Genomic DNA, 19,303 nt, shown 5'->3' with positions numbered 1-19,303 from the left:
CTTTCGGGGAAGCTGGTGAGGAGTCTTAGCACTGCCTTCAACTTCCCTCCCCCGAGACAGGGAACCTCGAACATTTCCCTCATAAATATTAACCTTTCCTAGGTAGGGACCAATACCCAGTCCAGTGCCCGAAGAAATGTCTCCTCTTCCCTGTCGGTGACTCTCCTGAATTGCACCTTTACTTTCTGCAGTGGATGTCTGCCCTCTCCTGTTGGGCACCTCGGAAATGTCAGTTGTACTCAGTGAACGTGCCTTCACCCCCCCCCACCACATACTCACTCATGCTTTCTCACTCTCAGTTCTCTGACCATGTCTTCTCCTCTCCCGCAGCCCACCCAAGGGGGCAGAGCAGCTACAGCAGCGAGGAGGGAAACTCAGACCTTCTGTTCCCTTCTGAAGAAAGTCCCAGTTCGCTGCAAGACATCGGACTTTTAAACGGCTCTCCCTGTGGTTTAGTGTTTTTTGTGGCAAACAACATATTTGGACAAATATATCCGTATTTATCATTGAGGGCTTGGCTCCCTTGCAAACTCTAAAAGCAAATACACTCGGGACAGCTCTCAAACTTTTGGACACGTGCCGCTGAAATGAGAGGCAACATGTTAAAGTGCCTAATTCCTGGAGTCATGATTATCACATCTACACGATCCATCTCTCAGTTGTAAAAAACTGAGTTAGTTGAGCTTCATTCATAGAAACTCAAGAATGAGGATATGAATGCAAGTAACAGCATTTTTTAGTTTTAAAAGCCATGTTTTCTAAGCTGGTCATTTGATTTTGATTTTCCAAAAGGCATATGAAGCGTTTAACATTTCATCCTCAGCTTGAACATACCTGACATTAAAATTGAGGAGCAGAAGCGATTTTATGGATAGAAGAGATTTAATCCTTCAGGTTTATGACCACAGGATAGTTGGAAGAGTGCAGCCCTTGCACCGTTGACATGGATGGGGCAGTGGTGGGCACATACCCCAGGGACTGTGCTCAGATGTGCAGCACCTTTACAGTACTCCTCTGACAGTCCAGTTTCAATTTGCCAGTGAGAAGGGAGGGCCTGAGCACAGGCTTTGTTCATCTGAAATCCTCCCTGCCAAGTGACACCCGTGCTGGTGGCAAACAGAGCAGTGAGGGCTGGGGGGCGCAGCTGCAATGGTGTTCCCCCGTGCTGAGCTCCTGCAGCAGCACAGCGGTGATTCACTCTCAGATTTGGCATGGATGCTTTCAGAGACCTCCGGCGTCATTCCATCCCTCCGGCTTTGTTTCCACGTGTCTGGTGGATCGAATTGAGGTTTGATCGCTGCAGGTTGCCGTGAGTTCAGAGAGGAGAGACCTCTGGCCAGCCCGGCCACCCTGAGTCCCCCCAGACGTGGTTCCTGCCTGGGCTGCACCGCCCTGGGGAAGAGGAACGTTGGGAGCAACTCACAGCTGTCTCAGCAACAGCTTGTGTTGTGCCCCCCATTTTAGTCCCCTTAATTGAGCAGGGAAAGGAATCAAACAGCTTCTCCTGTTTAGGCTGAGTCTCCTGATGATAAGACAGGTTTGTCTCGATGAATCTTGTTCTTCATGTTTGAATACCGCATGGGTTTATTTTATGCACAAGGGCACCTAGAAACACTACTACAAAAGGCAGTTATGTGGAAGTTGGGAAATCCTGGAAACAAGAGAGTATTTGTGCCTCTGTAACTCAGCTCTTTTGTGCATATGCACAATACATTGTTTAATATCCTTATTGCATACAGGTTCTTTCACACGCCCTCACCTTGCTCAGTACACAAAGCAGATAATGTTTAGCTAATAATCATTTGGAGGTCTGTGTTACATCAGAGCTCAAACTGCGAAACCACAGCCATTGCTGCTGCCCTTACAACCTACAGTGCTAGTCAGCATTTTTATTTGGTTTGGTTTGTTCCAGCCTTGGACATGTAGATAATCCGTCATGGAGATACGGTTAACAGTTTCCCTATAAATTGCTAGACGGTAAGGTAATCTATAAAAATTTCATAAACCTGAATTCATACATCTTCACAACATGCCAATAAGATGAGTGGATAGCATTACCTCTGCATTGGGGTTGAAGAACTGGGATGTATCATTTTAAGTCCAAAAACATCCCTTAACTTTGGATGCCCAGTCTGAGAAACCTAGGATCTGTCCTTGTCATTTAGTATTAAACAAGTCTTAATACATATAAAGGCAGTTACTGTTGACTTTATTTGCACTTGGGAGTCTTGAACACAGCTGAAAAAAAAGCTTCAGGATCTCAGATCATACAAAGAGAAAAAATAAGTCTGACAGCATCCTCTGTAGGCCATCTAATCCACCTTCCTGCCCTAAAAAAAGGTTAGCTATATCAGTCTTCCCTGGGTATCCCTATTGCAAAATTGTTCCTGTCTGACCTGTTCTTAAAAATACCTAAAAACATAGAATTCACTGTCTTCTGAGGCAGCTCTTTTCCAGTGCTTAATTATGCTCGTTGTTAGACTGGTGTTTAGACTAAACCCTCTGTACTACAACTAGTCCATCTTTCCTTGCTTTGTCATGAGGGGACATGAAGAACTGTGTATTCCTCCGCTCTTTGAAGATGCTGAGTATCTGCTGCTGGCCCCCGGAGCCCTCACTGGCTCACACCTCTCTTTGGGGAGCACTGCCCAGAATGGGACACGAAACGCCAGCAGAGGTCTCAAGGGTGCTGAGTAAGGCAGAAAAATTTCTCTGTACCTCCTACGTGTTACTTTTCTGCCTGTATGTCCCAGATGTAATCCTCACATTTCTTCACAACAGTGTCAATGTTACTGCTCATGAATAACTTGGGGTACACTACAGTCCCAGTTCCTTTTCTGCCAGGTCACATTTTGTAATTTTAGGTAATCAATTATTCTTACTTAAATATAGACCTTTGTGGTCCTCCTAACTGAATTATTTCCTACATTTTTTCAACTCACTACACTAATGTGTTAGTCTTCTGCCCTCCCATGTGCCTGGTGTTGTTTGTGGTCTCCCACACAAATTTAATACACGCATATGTAATGACACGAGTGATGGAGCAGAAAGCACAAAAGAGAAGCAGAAGCAGGGCAGACCACTTTGGAAACAATGGTGGATTTTCTTACATTTTAACTGTGATTTGTAAATAATTACAGAATCACAGAATGGTAGGGGTTGGAAGGGACCTTTGGAGATCGTCTAGTCCAACCCCCCTTCCAGAGCAGGGTCACCTAGAGCAGGTTGCACAGGAACGCGGCCAGGCGGGTTTTGAATGTCTCCAGAGTTGGAGACTCCACCACCTCTCTGGGCAGCCTGTTCCAGGGCTCTGACACCCTCAAAGTAAAGAATTTCCTCCTCGTGTTTAGGTGGAGCTTCCTATGCTCAAGTTTGTGCCCATTACCTCTTGTCCTGTCACTGGGCACCACAGAAACAATTAAGTAAAGTTCCCATCATAATTATTTTCCAAGTGTTTAAGAAACAAGGCATCTACAAATGAACAAACTACTGTGGAAAGTCTGGTGTAAGTGACTTCCCCAGCATCAGGTAGCAACTCTGTGTCACAGGCTGGGGTTGGAGCTCAGCTTTCATCTGGCTCCAGGATGGGGCACTTCTTGGGCCCCATTCAGTCCAGAGTTGCCTGGGATGGGTGGGTGGATGGGGGGAGCTCTTCTCCCAAGGAGAGAGAAGGGCAAGGTGCAGCCTCTCGGGCACCAGGAGCTGGGAAGGAAGGATACGCTCACTGAAGACAGCACCTTTAGAGACTTCAGCTTTTAAGCTCTAGCATGCCTGTACATGTCCTAACTCCTGATTTAACCAAACCTAGACAGGGCTTCGCAGGAACAGGAAGGCATACATACTTGGCACAAAGGTTACCCTTGCTAAATTTCAAGTGATTGGGACGAGGCAGAATGAGAGAGTAATTACGACAGTAATGTTTTTGAAAGTAAATATATTTTTGACCACTGGCAAAAGCAGATTTTACTCCTAGCATTGCTTGTGGAGAGAACACTCTTTGCACTGAGTTTTGCTGCAGATCTTAAATGCAGTGAACCTGCTGATCACAACGGCTGTGGCCGGAGTGAGGTTTTCAAAGCCGGGGCAAAGGGACCGGAGAAGCCGGCTGTTGTACCAGGCTGCCATTCTGTCCAGGAAACATGAAAAGGAGCTGGGCAGGCAACCAGAGAGCCCAGGACAGGGTGCTCAGCTAGAAGGAAAGATGACAGCAATTAGTCGGTGCTCAAAGTGCCTCAAAAAGTTACAGCCAAGTAGCATTTTTTCATAGCCATGGGCAACTGCTGAAATTGCCTCATATGTTTATGAGTAAAGGGAAAAAAGCAACCCCTAACTCTTCAGTTAAGTATATTAAGTGGGTTAGTATGTATTTAGTCATCAGGAGCCCTGCCTGTGGCCATCTATGGCGTGGGTACTGGCAGCAGCTATTGACATTCACCTCAGGACAGCTCTTCTTTTAATTTATTTTTTTTTTTCCTTAATTTCAACAAAAGCTGCTGAAGTTTAGTAAGACGACAAGCACCCAGAAACAAGGTACCTAGCCCAAAGCAGCGGGCAAATTTATAAATACCTAGTGCCACTTACCGGGTGCCCATTGAGGATGTCCCTCAGAAGAGACCAACTGCCCTCACGTTCTCCACCCTCTGGTGACAGGGATGAACAGCAGCGGACCTGGGGTGGGATTCAGAAGAGGTGGGGAGGGAATTACCCGTTACTGGCTCTTCCCCTTCCCTCGGACTCCACGGGTAAATGTGCTACACAGATGTCATGTACTTCCTTTATTGTAATAATGATATCATAATCTTCACCATGACAGAAATCCATGGGAACGATGTGTTACGGTTTGAGAAAACCCATAAAAATTTATTGTCATTTAGACAATTATTCTACCACCCAATGACCCCTCCCCACCTGGAAAGGGGAATCAGGGAAAGCAAGGAAACATGAGGGCAGAAATATAAATAGATTTAATAGGATAAGACTAAATAATTAACAATAATACTAAAGACCCGGTATTAATCCTGATACTAATGTAAGACATACAAAAATTATACTCAGCCAATTCTATCAGTAGGGAGCTGTGCACTCCCAGCTGTGGACAGTAAATGTCAGACACTGCGAGTACTACGGCTTCGGGAGAAAGGGAAGGCAGCAGGGGCCTGGCACTGGGGCAAGAAGTTCCTCTGGACCGCTGCCATCAAGGGAGAGAGAAACTACGCAGCAAACTTTCTAATTTATATAGAATGTGATTTTCATGGTATGAAATAATACTGTTGGCCAGCCTGGATCAAATGCCCAGGCCTCGCTCCTCCCCATCCCTGCACCTGGCAGGGCTTGAAAACACTGAGACCTTGAATCCTACACAGCCAGCTGGCTATAAAGTGAATATTTTCATGAATTCAGACACTAAAGTCTTCCAAAAGTGGAGTTTTCCCCAGCATTAGAAGAGAAATTAGTCCTGTGTCGCTCAACCCAGGACACCATGACCCCACAGAAGCAGGTTTTGTATTGTTGATTTGTGTTTCTTGAGCATAGACAAGCGAAATAAGCTCCTGTTTTATGGGGTTCAGATTAATACAGTTTTTGAGGAGAAAAATCCACTGCTTTTAACAGGGATTTTTTGGACCTAATTTAAAAGAATAAAATTTGTCTATTTTTATTCCACTAGAGGTCACTAGCACGATATTTTTACAAAAAGGTGACAGGAAAGAACAGGAAAATTTCAGTTCAAGAAGTTCACTTGGGACTCTACTATGGGATGAATCATTCTGGAATAACTGTTTGTATCAAACTACTTTGGAGAAACTTCTCACACAGATTTCTGCTTTGCGAGCTGAGCATTTTTCTGAAAACAACATCACTTTAATTCTGTACTAGAGCGTGCACACCATAAAAAACACCATAGCTTAGAAAAGTTATATCATACCAAAATAAGTGCACTGAGAGAATATTTTGAAGTGGTTAGGCCACAATTAAAGAGTGGAATGTTCACTAATAAGAGGGCAAATTAAAATAAGGATTTTAAATTAGATTCTGTGCTCCTTCTTTCCTGTGGCTAGCTCAGTAAATGAGGACCTTAGAGGAGGTTTTGAGGCAAGATACATTAACCCGGATTTGCGACTAGCCCTGTGGCTACTCCAAAGTCTGCCAGTGTGCTGGCAGATGCCCCTGCCTGTGGCACTTCTGCTGCCTCGTCACTGCAGCCATGCGGGGATCTAGTCTGGGATGGCAGCAGCAACTTAACTCGTTAGGGACACACTCAGTCAGGCACCGCTTCTGCTGCAGTGCCGTGCCCTCGGTTACCCTGCCTCTTCCGTGGAGGCCGTGCTCAGCAAGTGGTTGTCTCATCTCCATTGCGAGTGGTGTTGCAGCTGGCTCGTATCAAATTTGTTGTGATATGCTATGCAATATATAAATAATCAGGGCCAGGGATGGCAGCAGCAGTCGCTAAATGGGCCCCGTGCCTCTCACACACGGAACAACAGGAAGGGAGCACCGAAAATGCCTTTTCCCTGCAGCAGTCTGAGGCCTCCCACAGCTGCCCCCATGTTTCCCCATGGCAACGTTGCAGCTCACTTTTCTGCCCCCAGAGCTGCACCATGCAGTTCTCGCTCTCTGTGTGGCTGCAGCAGTGTCAGGTCGAAGCCTTACTTAACCTGTTATCCCAAGGTCTTAACATGGCCTCGCCTTGACACCTCATCCTATAAAAGGAACAGGTTGTGTAAGAGAGCCATAGGCTATGTATATTGGTTTCGTTGCTGGAAAGTTGTATTTTTCCATGAATAATGCAATTGCAGGCCTCAGTGTGCTTTTCCAGAGGGGAGTAGGGCCATCACACATCCTGCTGCTCCAGGAGATAAGGGCACACAATAGCCCGGAGCTGTGGTGGACAGCCCCTAGCACACCACCGGGAACTTCACCTTTGCTGATGGACCGGGTCAGGGGCCAGGCAACGGGAAACAAAAAGAGTCTCTTCCCAGAAAGCTGTGCATTGCTCATGAATCACCTGATATCAATGGCAAATGCAGCTGCCAAACATTGTGCAGCTCCATGAGCGATGGTTTACGTAAACCATTTAGTGAGTTCATATGCACCTTTGCAGATATTCTCCTTTTCCATGTTCTGCCCCCAACTCTTTGCAAAGCCTTTCCCCAGTTATCTCCTTGCTCTTCAGTCCTCTTTTGGGTCTACTCGCCTTCCTAACCTCACCCCCTCTGTGGGCATCACCTTGGCTGTGCTCCACCAAAGGAGGTCAGGAGACAAAGGGCCCATCCACCTGCATGAAACTTGGAGCCACCGCAGTCCCCATCAGCTATGGGGCAGTTCAGCTGCTTCCTGTTAGAGGACAGGTGCCAGGCAGTGAGCAATTCATGATAGGACACCAAATGTGTTGGCTATACTGTCACTGGGCAATCTGAGTGCTTGCCAAACTGCAACAAATGTCACTCCTTGCAAGACCCAGCTGTGAAGGGAGCATGGCAGACACCTAGAGAAGGTGTTTGAAAAACGTCCAAATGTTTCTGGCAGCAAGTAGTGGTTTAGAGGTATCAGAGACAGCAAAACCTCTACCTGCTTCGCTGGGCCACTGACATTTGGGATGGTTGGAGCAGAAACTGAAGCAGACTCTTTCCAGTGCTCCGCTATGTACCACGTTTTTGGAAGGAACAGCTAATCCACCATATACGTGAACAATTTTATTCCTCATGGCACTTCACAAGCATCAGTTGCCTTTAATCCATGACAGCTAGTGCCTCTCAGCAGCATTATCACTGCAACGAAGTCTGTGTAGTATAGGAAGAGTGTGATGCTCCTCCAGTTCACTTCTCGGTCCTTGCCAACATCACTTTTGCCCTTTCTTGTTCAGGACAATCTTAAGTAAGACTCTGGGATGGAATAAAATTGGCCTTTCACTAAATTGTGGATGATCACCCCCTTGGTAATTTCTTTTGCTCACCTCTAGCTGACTGTCTTATAAATCACAAGTGACACTGAGAGAGTGAACAGGGATTGATCATTCGCCATCCTCTTAATACAGTAATTCTAAATCATCAAGAAGAAAGACAGAAGAAAGATCTGGGAGAAGCGATAGCCCGTGGCAGTAGTCAAGCGCCACTGCTGTCCTCCCACGGTGGGAACTGAGTGAGGCAAGAGATGACCTGTGGCATACCACCTGACACTTTTCTCTTACGTATCAGGAAAGGTGGGAAGCCTGTTGCCACCAGAAGGTGTGATGACAGGACAGGGAAATGCACTTGGTCAAAACTTAATCTGGCAAACTTGAAAACAAGCGGTAGTGAAGAACGTTGCACGTGTGGTTTCTGCACAGGCTCACAGCTGACGTGAGCACCGCATGTCCCCTCTGGGTCTGTTGAGACTAGACTGAAAGCCCGGCTGTCACGTCTTGCTTGCTATTGCTGTCAGAGTTAACTAGGATAAGCATCGATCAAGCTAACGGTGCTCCTGCAGCAGAATTGAGTGGAGATTGTCAAACCTAGCTAAGAAGCACATAATATGTTTGACCAGTCAAGGTCCCTGCTAGCAGCCCCCCGCACAGGGCTGGGGATGTTCACATCAGCTCCTTTGGGACAGCAGCCTACAGGTACCTTAAATCCAGTTCAAGGATGCCTGTGCATTGATGCAGGCACACCCTGGCTGCAGGGTGTGTGTCCTCCCAGGCGCAGGTTCGAGCTATGGTTTGGGAAATGGGATTTCTTACTTCTGGGATGCCATCCCATGCCTCCTCTTAAACCCATAATCACAGCAAACTGGTACTTTTGTCGTGTGCCTTTGGATTAATCCAAATGGGAAGAGCCTCTTATGTCACTTACCTGCAGGGTAGGAAACCTATCCTGTTATGCTCTTGGTGCTGCTGAGGTCAAAAGGCTGCAGATAGAAGTAGTGTACGTAGAATGAGAAAATATCAGAGTATACCTCTGCAAATTTCAAGATGCACCTGCTATCAGAGTTTGGGTTTGCGTGCCTACAAATTCTCTTTTGTCATATTCGGAGCGTAAATTAACTAATTAGCTTGTCATTCAAGTCATTAAGGAGATGTCATTAATTAGCTTGTTTTGGGGAAATCAGTACAAAATATTTAAAACAAATTAAAATCCTTTTCTGATGAAGAATTTATAGCATGAAAGATCTATAATCCTAGCTCTGGAATATATTGGCGAGCCGATGCTATATTCAAAGGAGGGAAGGGGAGCAGGTTTTGCATTTGATGTAATCAGCTTCTGAAGTGACTCTTCATTTCAGTAATGGCGCTTTTCCAGCTGCCTTTTCGGAGTGTGGATTTCAATAATAATTAAAAAAAAAAAAAGGCACGTTTATAGAGAACTAAGCTTCCTGGAAATACCACATTTGAACTCACAAGCGTCTTAACATCCTTTTTATATCCTGATGGTGTAATCAGTGTATTTTTATCCTTAGCCAGCAAGTAATTTAGCATTAGCGCATCACCTTATTTAGGGCGGTTGCAAAAGACTCCCCGATTTACGGTGAACGTAAGAGGAGAATCTAAACCTGTAAAGACAGGCGGTCTAAATTTAGGAAGGGTAATGGAAAGCATTGTGCTTAAAGCTAAAAATGAAACCGGATAGCATCGTGGGAACAGATTACTGCCAGGCTCTTCAGTTCTGTAGCAGGACTCGCCTATTTAGTAGTAATAACCATCATGGACAAATTTTGGTTCAGGTTTAATTATGAAAACCCGTACAGCTCTTTCGCCTTACTGTAGCTTATGTTGACATAAATAACAGCAGATGTTTCCCCCCCGCTTTTTTTAAATTATTTTAAATTCTACCCTTTTTGAAAACTCCTGTTTAAAAAGGACTGAGACAACGAAGTTTGCAGTCTTTCAAATAGGAATAAACTTCTGTTTGAATTTAGAGCCTCCAGGACTAACGTGGAACCTAATGACTCTGCACCAAGTGTCATGTGAGTCTATGAATTCAAAATCTCAGGTAGGAGAAAATCTTTCCTTTAAATTAAAAGTAGATGATTGATGCAGGAAAAGCTGGCATGACCACAGAGACGTGTGAGTCCCTGCTTTTTAGATCTGCCAGCATATTGTTACAGATGTTGTCTACAATTTTTAAAAAATAGTGTCAGACTGTTTGGGACTTGCTATGCCATGATCAGGGCAGAACCTGAACCAAAACACTCAGAAAGGAAGCTGTTGAGGATGCAGTTCAGTGCCTTGTATAGGAAACTAAGGGCCATCTATGGTGGGAAAAGAGAAGATGTGAGATTGCCTGGTGATAGGGAAAATACTCTTGTCTGAATCTGACAGGGACACAGAGACAGGGATGTGACAAGGGGCAGACAAACAGAGAGGGTCAGGGGCAACCAGGGTGATGGGTTTTCAGTTGTCATCTTTGTGAAACCAAATTGCAATTACAATTTGCTACTCAGTGATGGATAAGTAGAGAGATATAATAATAGATCCTGGTTTTGATACGTGGTTACATAGATAGCTGCTGGATTTTAAACCGTGAGCAGTGTGTATTTTGTCTCCACATGTAATGGATTTGGGTACTGCATGTGCCTGTAAGACTAATACAGTATACCTAAGTGTCATCCATCAGCAATGAGCACCGTGCCAAGAGTACAAGACCACTGAAAATTGAGTTCTGGAATTCTCATCCAGGGAAGGGTATTGATCTCTGTTTTTAAATGGTCTATTCAAAAAGGCAATTCTGGGACCCATGCAGCATTTTTATTTTTTTTACTTGAAGAGGCCTTATAGGATGACATGATAATATAAAGGTGTATTTGCTGCAACAGATGAAAGACCTGAAATGGAAGCACTGAATAGAGACCATATACTTGGCTACACATGCAAAAAATATCCACTGCTTTGTTCATGTGCACCCATAAAATTCCAGAGGATAGATGCAAATAACCTGTTTGCAATTGCCCACACTTTGTAGATATTTGGGATTTGTCTCATTTAGAATTGTGACATAAAGCTGTTCCCAGCAGAAAAAGGTAAGGATACATTGTCAAAAATTATTCTCACTATAAAAACTTGCGTGTAATTTTAAAACAGTTGTGGGACCAGTTGTTTTTTTTTAATTGCACAGCAGAAGCTCAGACTGATTTCAGTAGAGTCAACGGTGCTGTGCCAGCATCAACCTGACAGAAAGAAAGGTGAGAATCAAGGTCACACTGTTTTTTCTTACTTCACAACCAGTGATCTTTCCAAAATAATTTTAGAAAACTATATTTATCAAATTTATCAAGTTAAAATGCTGAACTGCATTCAGACACTTAAGTTGAGCATTCCTGGGTTTCCAGAGTGGCTGGAGACTTGACTACGTAATAGGAAGACAAACCCAGCTGCATGAACATACTTAAGAGAAGATTATCTGGATTCAGTTGATGCTTATCTGGAAGATGACACTGCTTCTCTCAGACCCTTCATGTGAACACTATAGTCCAAACATAGGAACCTTTTGAAAATGTTGCATGGTTCATGAACATCACAAGTGCGTGCTGGAACATTGCTGTTGTGGTCCATAGCCCTGGGCCCCGATACGTGGGGGTTCTACACAGGCTAAACAACAATGAAGGTCCTGTTGCCCACAACTAACAACCCACCTGCAGCCTCGAGTCACCACCTGTAACCTCCAGTTACAATCACAGGACTCAAAGGGATGGATTTTCCACAGCCCAGCTGAGTGACCATCAACAGCTCTGACATCTGCATGAGAGTACTGAGCCACATTAAAGTCTCACTTTTGCCAAAATGGCAAGGTCCTGCCCCCCCTCACAGCTCCCCATCTCTGTGCTGGACCCTTATTCTGTGCCAGCCCCAGGGCAGGACAGAAAGGAGGAGGGTTATGGGACCCTCCTGATTTGGTTCAATGAACTGCTGTTTTGGCTCTGTAGTCTGTGCAAACCCATCATCACTGTTAGCCTAACCCAGCTGTGGAGTAAAATTGGCCTTAGGTAGCTTAACCCTGTAGGTTTTACTTTGCAGCCTCCAGCAGGGACAGAGGGTACCTCAGCTGATGGGCAATGGCTCATTAAGGCGAGGGAACTCACCAGCTCTGTTACCCCTCTTTCTTACCAGGCTGTTCCAATCAAGGTGACATGGAAACCAACATTGTACGTCTGGCCTGTCCATTGCCACAGAAGTTGCACAGTTGGAGTGGAGGGAGGGCAAACAGTAAATCACATGGAAAAATGCTCATCTGAATGCATCAGCAAGAGCTAGAGTACATGCAGTGGTAGGCCAGGTACTCACCAGCGTTAACTTTTATTCACATAAATAGTCCCACTGAAGCCAAAGGGAGAACTGGAGTGAAGACGCTGCGTGTGTTTGTGTGTTGGAAGGCTCTATAACCTGGCTCAGAGTGACTAACCACGGTATTTTAGCATGAACAGCTGGTGAATTATTTTTGACCCAGATGGTGACAGGCCCTCACCAAATGTTTGGGCTGATTCATGCTAGCTGAATGTCTCCACTAATGATGCTCTCATCTTGTATGAAAAAATGGTTTACAGGTTTACGTGATTTAGTATAACTCTCTGTAGGTTTTGGCACTATTTCACACAAGAGCTGCTCTTCTGCAAATGATTTTCTAATGGAGTATCCCAGTATCTTATCTATTTCCAGCTCTCTGCCATTACCTGTCACAATATTTTGCATTATGGCAACATGCCAAGAGATGCAATGTCATGTTAATAATTGTTAATATATCATGTATATTTCAGGGCAGATAGCCAAAGTGATAGGTGCTTTAGAAAAAATAAAACAATTTTTTTTTTCTTTTTGCTTTTCATAGTCCTTGTTCTCCAGCACTTTTCATTTTGTAGGCTACTTGTTCTTCTTCTCTCCTTGTTCTCAGATGCTGAAATATTTTTTTAGTGACCACAAAATAAGGAGCAGTATATCACTAGTCATGTGTAAACCATAATTTAAAAACCCATGCTTTGGAAGTGTGTTAATCATCACATCTGATAAACCTTCTACTGGCTTGCAGTGATGTTTTAAACAAATACAGTTTTTCTTTGCTAAATGTTTTTAATTGCTAGCAGGGCTTATCAGCATCTGCAAAGGTAAAATACTTCAAGTCCCTAGCGAGCTGCATGATTTCCAGTTAGCTCTACGTCCTTTTGATATCAATCCCATGTGCCTATAATGTGATCTGGTAAATATATGGCTATGTTGAGCAAAATATGCACATGTTGAATGATCACTTGCGGGGTGTGTGTGTGTGTGTGTGTATGTGAGAGTCTCTTTTAACTGACTGCATTTACCAGTTAGTGAAAACTCCCTTTGTAGGCAACAGAAAGAAAACATCCTCTCCAGAGGGCCCACCACCTCTGTTTAAGACAGGTGAGATCAGTTGCTCTCCCTGGGTACCTTTTCCTGTCTGTAAACTGTAAAGTCACTGGTGAAGGGAGACTCGGTGGCTGGCTCAAGTCTGACCCCATATTTATAAAGCGATATGATTGAATTAACTTAGCCGTAGACTGTTTACTGGTGTGGCTCAACGTATCTCAGTGAGATGATATTCCATATACAGGGCTGAATAAAATAGTACTTGGATAATGTCTTAATAAGCAGAAGTGATTCTTACAAGGTTTAGTCCCAAGTCTGCAAATTCATAATTCAAAATACGTCAGTAAATTTTAACTTATAACCAACCCGATGGCTGGAATTGCTTGTACCTACACCACCAGCCTCTATTTCTTGAGTTTAAGGATGGCATCTAGCCAGGGCTATGCATGTTATCCCAACTCTGAAGCTGAGTGATCCTGAAGCGCAGAGAAACTTCAGACCCAAATCTGGAAACATAAATCATATCGGAGACTCTCTTTATCGTTAGTCAGTAAAGTATGTCCCATAGCTTGTTGCGTGGTCATCACTTAAAAGAAGCAAATGGGTTATTTTGACCATTCTGAAAAGCTGCATATCCACGTATCATCTCTATTTCTTATTTCAACGTACCTCAGCACAATCAGTCAGTAACTGCCATTGTATGGCACAAATTACTTCTGTTCAAATCCATACAAAGGCTATTTTTAGCATATACAACTGAATTGATAGAGCACAGTTCTCAGCAGGAAACTTCTCTGTATGGCATATACTTTGTACCTCAGGAGACATTAGTTGCACAGCTATCTTAAGAATAGTGTGTGCATTTATCTGAAATAATGAGTTGATTTCCCTGAGAAGAGCAAAAATGGTAACTGACTGACTGACTGACAATATATTTTTGAAGCCATACAGGACTCTGTGTTACATCTCTACTCCACTCTTCAGTATCCTATAATGAAGATTACATTTTTACAAAAGGAAAGATACAGATGTTTTCTATACCAGTACACAAAACCTCAGTATCAAGCCACCAGAGAACACTCGTAAGCGTAGACTCTAAAGTGCAGAAGGAAGGATGTTTACGGGTACCGAGAAAGAAGGATAAAGTCTAAGAAGGCTTAGGCCTTATCCTATAAACCACTTATTTGTGTGCTTCATATATTACATTCATAAGAGATGGCCTCAACTGCGGGATATTTTCTCTTCATCAATGTGTGAGGGACCATTCACGGAGTACCGGGTTCCTCACATCCTCCTGCACGGTGGGGAGAGCTGACTCAGTGAATAGACCCTTACCGAATAAAGAGGCTGAGGCTGTGGACCTTTTCCTAAACACCTCAATTTTCCCAAATAAACAACGACTGAAGGACATGGTGCAATGTTGTTCTTGCCTGTTGCTGCTCATCTGGTGCTGCTTATCCCGACCTGCTAGAGGACAGGGAGGGAGACAGCAAGTAAACAGTGTTTTTTGTACTACTCAACGATCTATGCACTAAAAAAAAAGAAAAAGTGGAGGAAACTCTTGTGTTAGCTGGGTGCATCTCAAAGGCAGGTGGATCCAGAGAGGGATGTTACAGAGGAGACTGCACCTGACAGAAGGGTGGGTTTGTCAGGGCTGATTAAGGAAAACAGCTTCGGGAAAGAAAAAACCTCTGCCACCGGGAGGTGACGTCTGCGTGGAAGAGGAACCGGAGCGATGAGATCGTTCCTGCCCCTCACTTAAACCAATCGCCATTCCAGGTGTGGAAGGGGGACATCATTTTCCAGATGCACGAGCTCCAACGCCCTCGTATTCCGGAGTTTCTACGGCCGCTCCAACGCCTTCCTCTCCCAGGCAGAAGCTGAGCGCTGCAGGGAGGTTACCACAGGGTGTCACCCTCGGTCCAGACTGGCACCCACCGCCGCGGCCGCCCCCGGGGGTGGCAGCGGTCCCTCGGTGGGCAGCTGTCCCTTGGAGGTCTCCCACAGTCAGATACGGGCACTGCTGGGGAAACGGCTCAAGGGGGTTCCTGATCGCGTCCCGGCGGGTCCTCGGGTAGGACAGTGCTTCCCCCCCGGCGCTGGGTCAGTGGTACCACGTACAAAGAGCAGAGACCGACCGTGTGGGGGTGTTGACCCCTTTCTCCAGCCCTTGGACATGGGGGCAAAGGCTCTTTGGCAGCGCAGCAGAAGGCACCTCACTGTCGAGGTTCTCCAGGCTTGAGGTCTCCGCTTTCCCCACCCCCCCACCCCCCTTTTCTTTCACTCCAACAAATGGAGCAGGAGGAAACTCCTGAATAAACAACAGGCCCCTGCTCTCTCCGGGGTTGCAAACATCCAAAGTTGGAAAACTCATTTCACACAACTGCAGGTGACCAAACAGAAATGTGTAGTGATTATATACTGTTACTCTAATGCCAGTACTAGTACAGGAAAGCCACAAACTACTGGATTTCAGTCTCTCAAAGGAGAGAACTTGTATTTAGAGCCTTACCTGACACTAAAGCAATCTGCTGGCCAAATTGTCTCTGATTCAAAACATATATGCAGTACGTATTTGTATTAACTGTTTAAAGTTTCTTTTTTGGACAGCATGCTTTTTTTTTTTTTTTTTAAACCTCATTTTTTGGAAAGTAGTTTTGGAAGCGTTTTTGTGGAAACTTTCCATAGACAGTTCCTGCCAGCATGGAAAATTTTATCCCGATCTTTATATGTTGGTCTTGATAGCAGAAACTGTAAATGTGGGGAGAGTCAGAAACCACCTTACTACCTCTGCTGGGGTAACTCTAGCCCTGTTAAACAGGAGAGTAATGTTGTAGAATATTTCACTTCACTTCTTAGAAGAGTACATATGGGCCAGGATTTATCTCGTCTACCCTTTAGGTACCACAGGTAAGATGCCCAATTAGGACCACCACCCAAAGCTCTTTTCTGAGCAATATCCCTCATTTTTTTCAGCTATTTGTAAAACTGTTTCACTGGAGGTGCAAGGCCATACAAAAATCGTGGTTTTCTTCATTAATTTCTACAGGCTCTTTATGAGAAGCGTACAGAAGATGGGCATAGACTACTTTTTAAAAACCTTTTGGGGGAGAAACAGGCATCTCCTGATTAACTTGCTTAACATGCAGACTGTCTTACAGAAGTAACTGCTGGTTAAGTATAGAGGGAGCCCAAGAAAAATACTGTCACACTAAGAAGCTTCACTTATCTTCCTAAGGCTCGTGAAACGGTACATGGCTCATGGTACACAGAGATAAGTAATACAGACTAAACCACGTGAAACTTCTGAATTTACATATTAAAATGTTTATGTCCATATCATCAATGCACTCCATCCAAAGGGTGTATGAGAGCCCAGGCACGTTCGCTATGCAAAATGCAATATAAGGAGTGTTTTAAGGTTCATTGGGTTGACCATTCTGCTAAGTGGAGCCACCCCAGCTGGTGGCAGTTACAACACTGCCACCAGCAGAAAATTTGAATTATTATTTCCATTTTATAAATGGGTGAAATTAAACCATAAATTCAGCTCTTAGTCGAAATAACACATAACATCTATGTCCGCTGGGATCTCAGGAGTCCTAGCCCTTTGCTTCTCAGTCCAGAGACTTTTCTCTAAAGGGAATATAGACCTTACAGACAGGGCATTCTGTAAAACAAACAAACCAACCCCCAAAACAGCTGACTGCCATAGACTCCTTCCCCTCAGGCATGACTGTAATACATCAAATTCAGTGAGATTAAAAACATGGATAATTTTTTCACCTTTTCTACGCTAAAGAATTGAGGCAGCCTGTGTTGAATATTCATTGCTAGCAGTTGCAGACTTTTGCACAAAGCAACAGCCGCATAATGAGCCTATGCACGGTAGAACAGTTAAAATGACAATCAGACATTGCTTTTTGAAAGTAACCCATTAAAATAATACCTACATCTTGGCAAAGATGAAAGGCACCCAAGGTACACCTCTGAGTCACCAAAGTTCCATACTTCTTCATTATTAATGACTCCAGTGCTTTTTTTCTTGAAAACGATAGATACTACTAAATGTTTGGGTACTGTAGGGCTGCAGTTCTCTCCCTGCGTATCTGCACGTAGCACCTTGCTAATGCCTGGGAAATGTGAGGCAAAGATAAAGCGTACTGCAGAACTTTATCACTTGAAAAGCACAGTTCGATTTTCTGTAGGGGCAAATTAGCACTATATATTTTAACATCTCTAGCCTACAAGTCCTCAACACAAAAGATGTTTCAGGCACCTCATAGCACTGTAAGACTTTGCAAAACCTGTCAGTACACTATTCAAAGAGTTATTGAATGCGTGAATTTGGGGGTTGTTGGGGTTGGAGGGGGAGGTGGCAGCATCTCTTTCGTATACTGACATGATCTGAAAGGAGAGAGGTTTCTTGGCTGCTATAAATTAGCATTTTCATCTCTGAGTGTGGTCTCCCAGACACGCTTTACAGCTGAAACCATACAGGCTTGGTTTTTTTGCTCCTACATCCAATGGATAACAAAAGATGGAAAGTTACTACATGCTTTTATCTCGGAAATATGATGAATAGAACTATCACCCCCATGAGAGCTTTGCTCACACTGCTGTTACTGCAGTGGCCTGAGCAACAGTTGACTCTGTCCAGGTTTTTCTCAGCAACGGCTCATTTTGATTCTCAGAATTGCTGAGACCACCAACTGCAGTAACCAGTGGATAATGGGAGCTGTAAGTAAGGTGCAGACACTCAGTCCCTCATAGAAAGAAGTCAGCCATCACCGTGCAGAAGAAATTGAGTGTGATCACCCCAGAAGTGGTTATCTTAATAATTCTTGGCTGAAAGTCCCGCTTGCAGGCCACACAGTAATACTCAGTAATAAAAACCTGTATTTAACAGCTCAGTTTTAGACGAACAGTCAGTTTTACCCCATCCAGATGAGCATATGATCAGTTGGTGAAATCCGCCTCCCCGATACAGATTTTGGCACACTGGCAAACTGAGGGTGCATTACACTGCCCTACCTCATAGCAGCAATGTTCAGTGCTCCAGGATGGACTCCCACGTAGAGAGTTTCCATCAGCCTCACTACAATCTGCTTTTAGCATATGTCTACAGCATAGTGATAAACAGCTCAAGGCTTTTGTTATACAACGGACTTAAGGACTTAATTCTTCAAGTGCAGTTATGCTTCGTCCACAGCAGAGAGCAGTACCTTCACTTTGCCAGAGGTAGAGAAACTCATTTTGAGGAGGTGTGAACATTTGTACCATGTAGGGGCACCCACATTGACACACACCCACTCCAACACCCACAGCTGGAAAACCAAGTATTTTGCTAAGGTGTCTCCATGATAAGACTTGCGTGGGTACAGTTTGACGGAATAACCATTACACACCTTAGCAAAATTACACAGGTTTCTTAGCTGAGTGGCAGCTCAGACTTAATCATAGAATCATAGAATAGTTTGGGTTGGAAGGGACCTTAGAGATCATCTAGTTCCATCTCCCTGCCATGGGCAGGGACACCTCCCACCAGACCAGGCTGCTCAAACCCCCATCCAGCCTGGCCTTGAACACTTCCAGGGATGGGGCATTGACAGCTTCCCTGGGCAACCTGTTCCAGTGCCCCACCACCCTTAAAGAACTCCTTCCTGATATTCAACCTAAATCCACCCTGTTTCAGCTTGAAACCGTTACCCCGTGTCCTATCATTACACTCCCTGATGAAGAGTCCCTCCCCATCCTTCCTGTAAGGCCCCCTTTAGGGACTGGAAGGGCGCTATAAGGTCTCCTCGGAGCCTTCTCTTCTCCAGGCTGAACAACCCCAACTCTCTCAGCCTGTCCTCATCGATAGGTGCTCCATCCCTCTGATCATCTTCATGGCCCTCTGCTGGACCCATTCCAACAGGTCCATGTCCTTCTTGTGCTGAGGACTCCAGAGCTGGATGCAGTTCTACAGGGTGGGTCTCACCAGAGCAGAGTAGAGGGGCAGAATCCCCT

At 44.6% G+C, this 19,303-nt stretch overlaps 1 long non-coding RNA gene across 1 annotated transcript; it reads right to left on the bottom strand.

Moving 5' to 3' along the window:
- Positions 1–4,005: 4,005 nt before the first annotated feature.
- LOC141740084 (uncharacterized) lies at positions 4,006–17,335 on the bottom strand. The gene is made up of 3 exons (XR_012585878.1): positions 17,245–17,335; positions 4,582–4,668; positions 4,006–4,189 (listed from the first exon to the last, which is right to left on the bottom strand). It is a non-coding gene; the product is annotated as an uncharacterized LOC141740084 (long non-coding RNA).
- Positions 17,336–19,303: the final 1,968 nt, after the last annotated feature.

The sequence above is a fragment of the Larus michahellis genome, chromosome 3, assembly GCF_964199755.1.
Source record: "Larus michahellis chromosome 3, bLarMic1.1, whole genome shotgun sequence".
In the NCBI taxonomy this organism is placed as follows: Eukaryota; Metazoa; Chordata; class Aves; order Charadriiformes; family Laridae; genus Larus; species Larus michahellis.
This window is presented reverse-complemented; position numbering and strand designations above follow the sequence as displayed.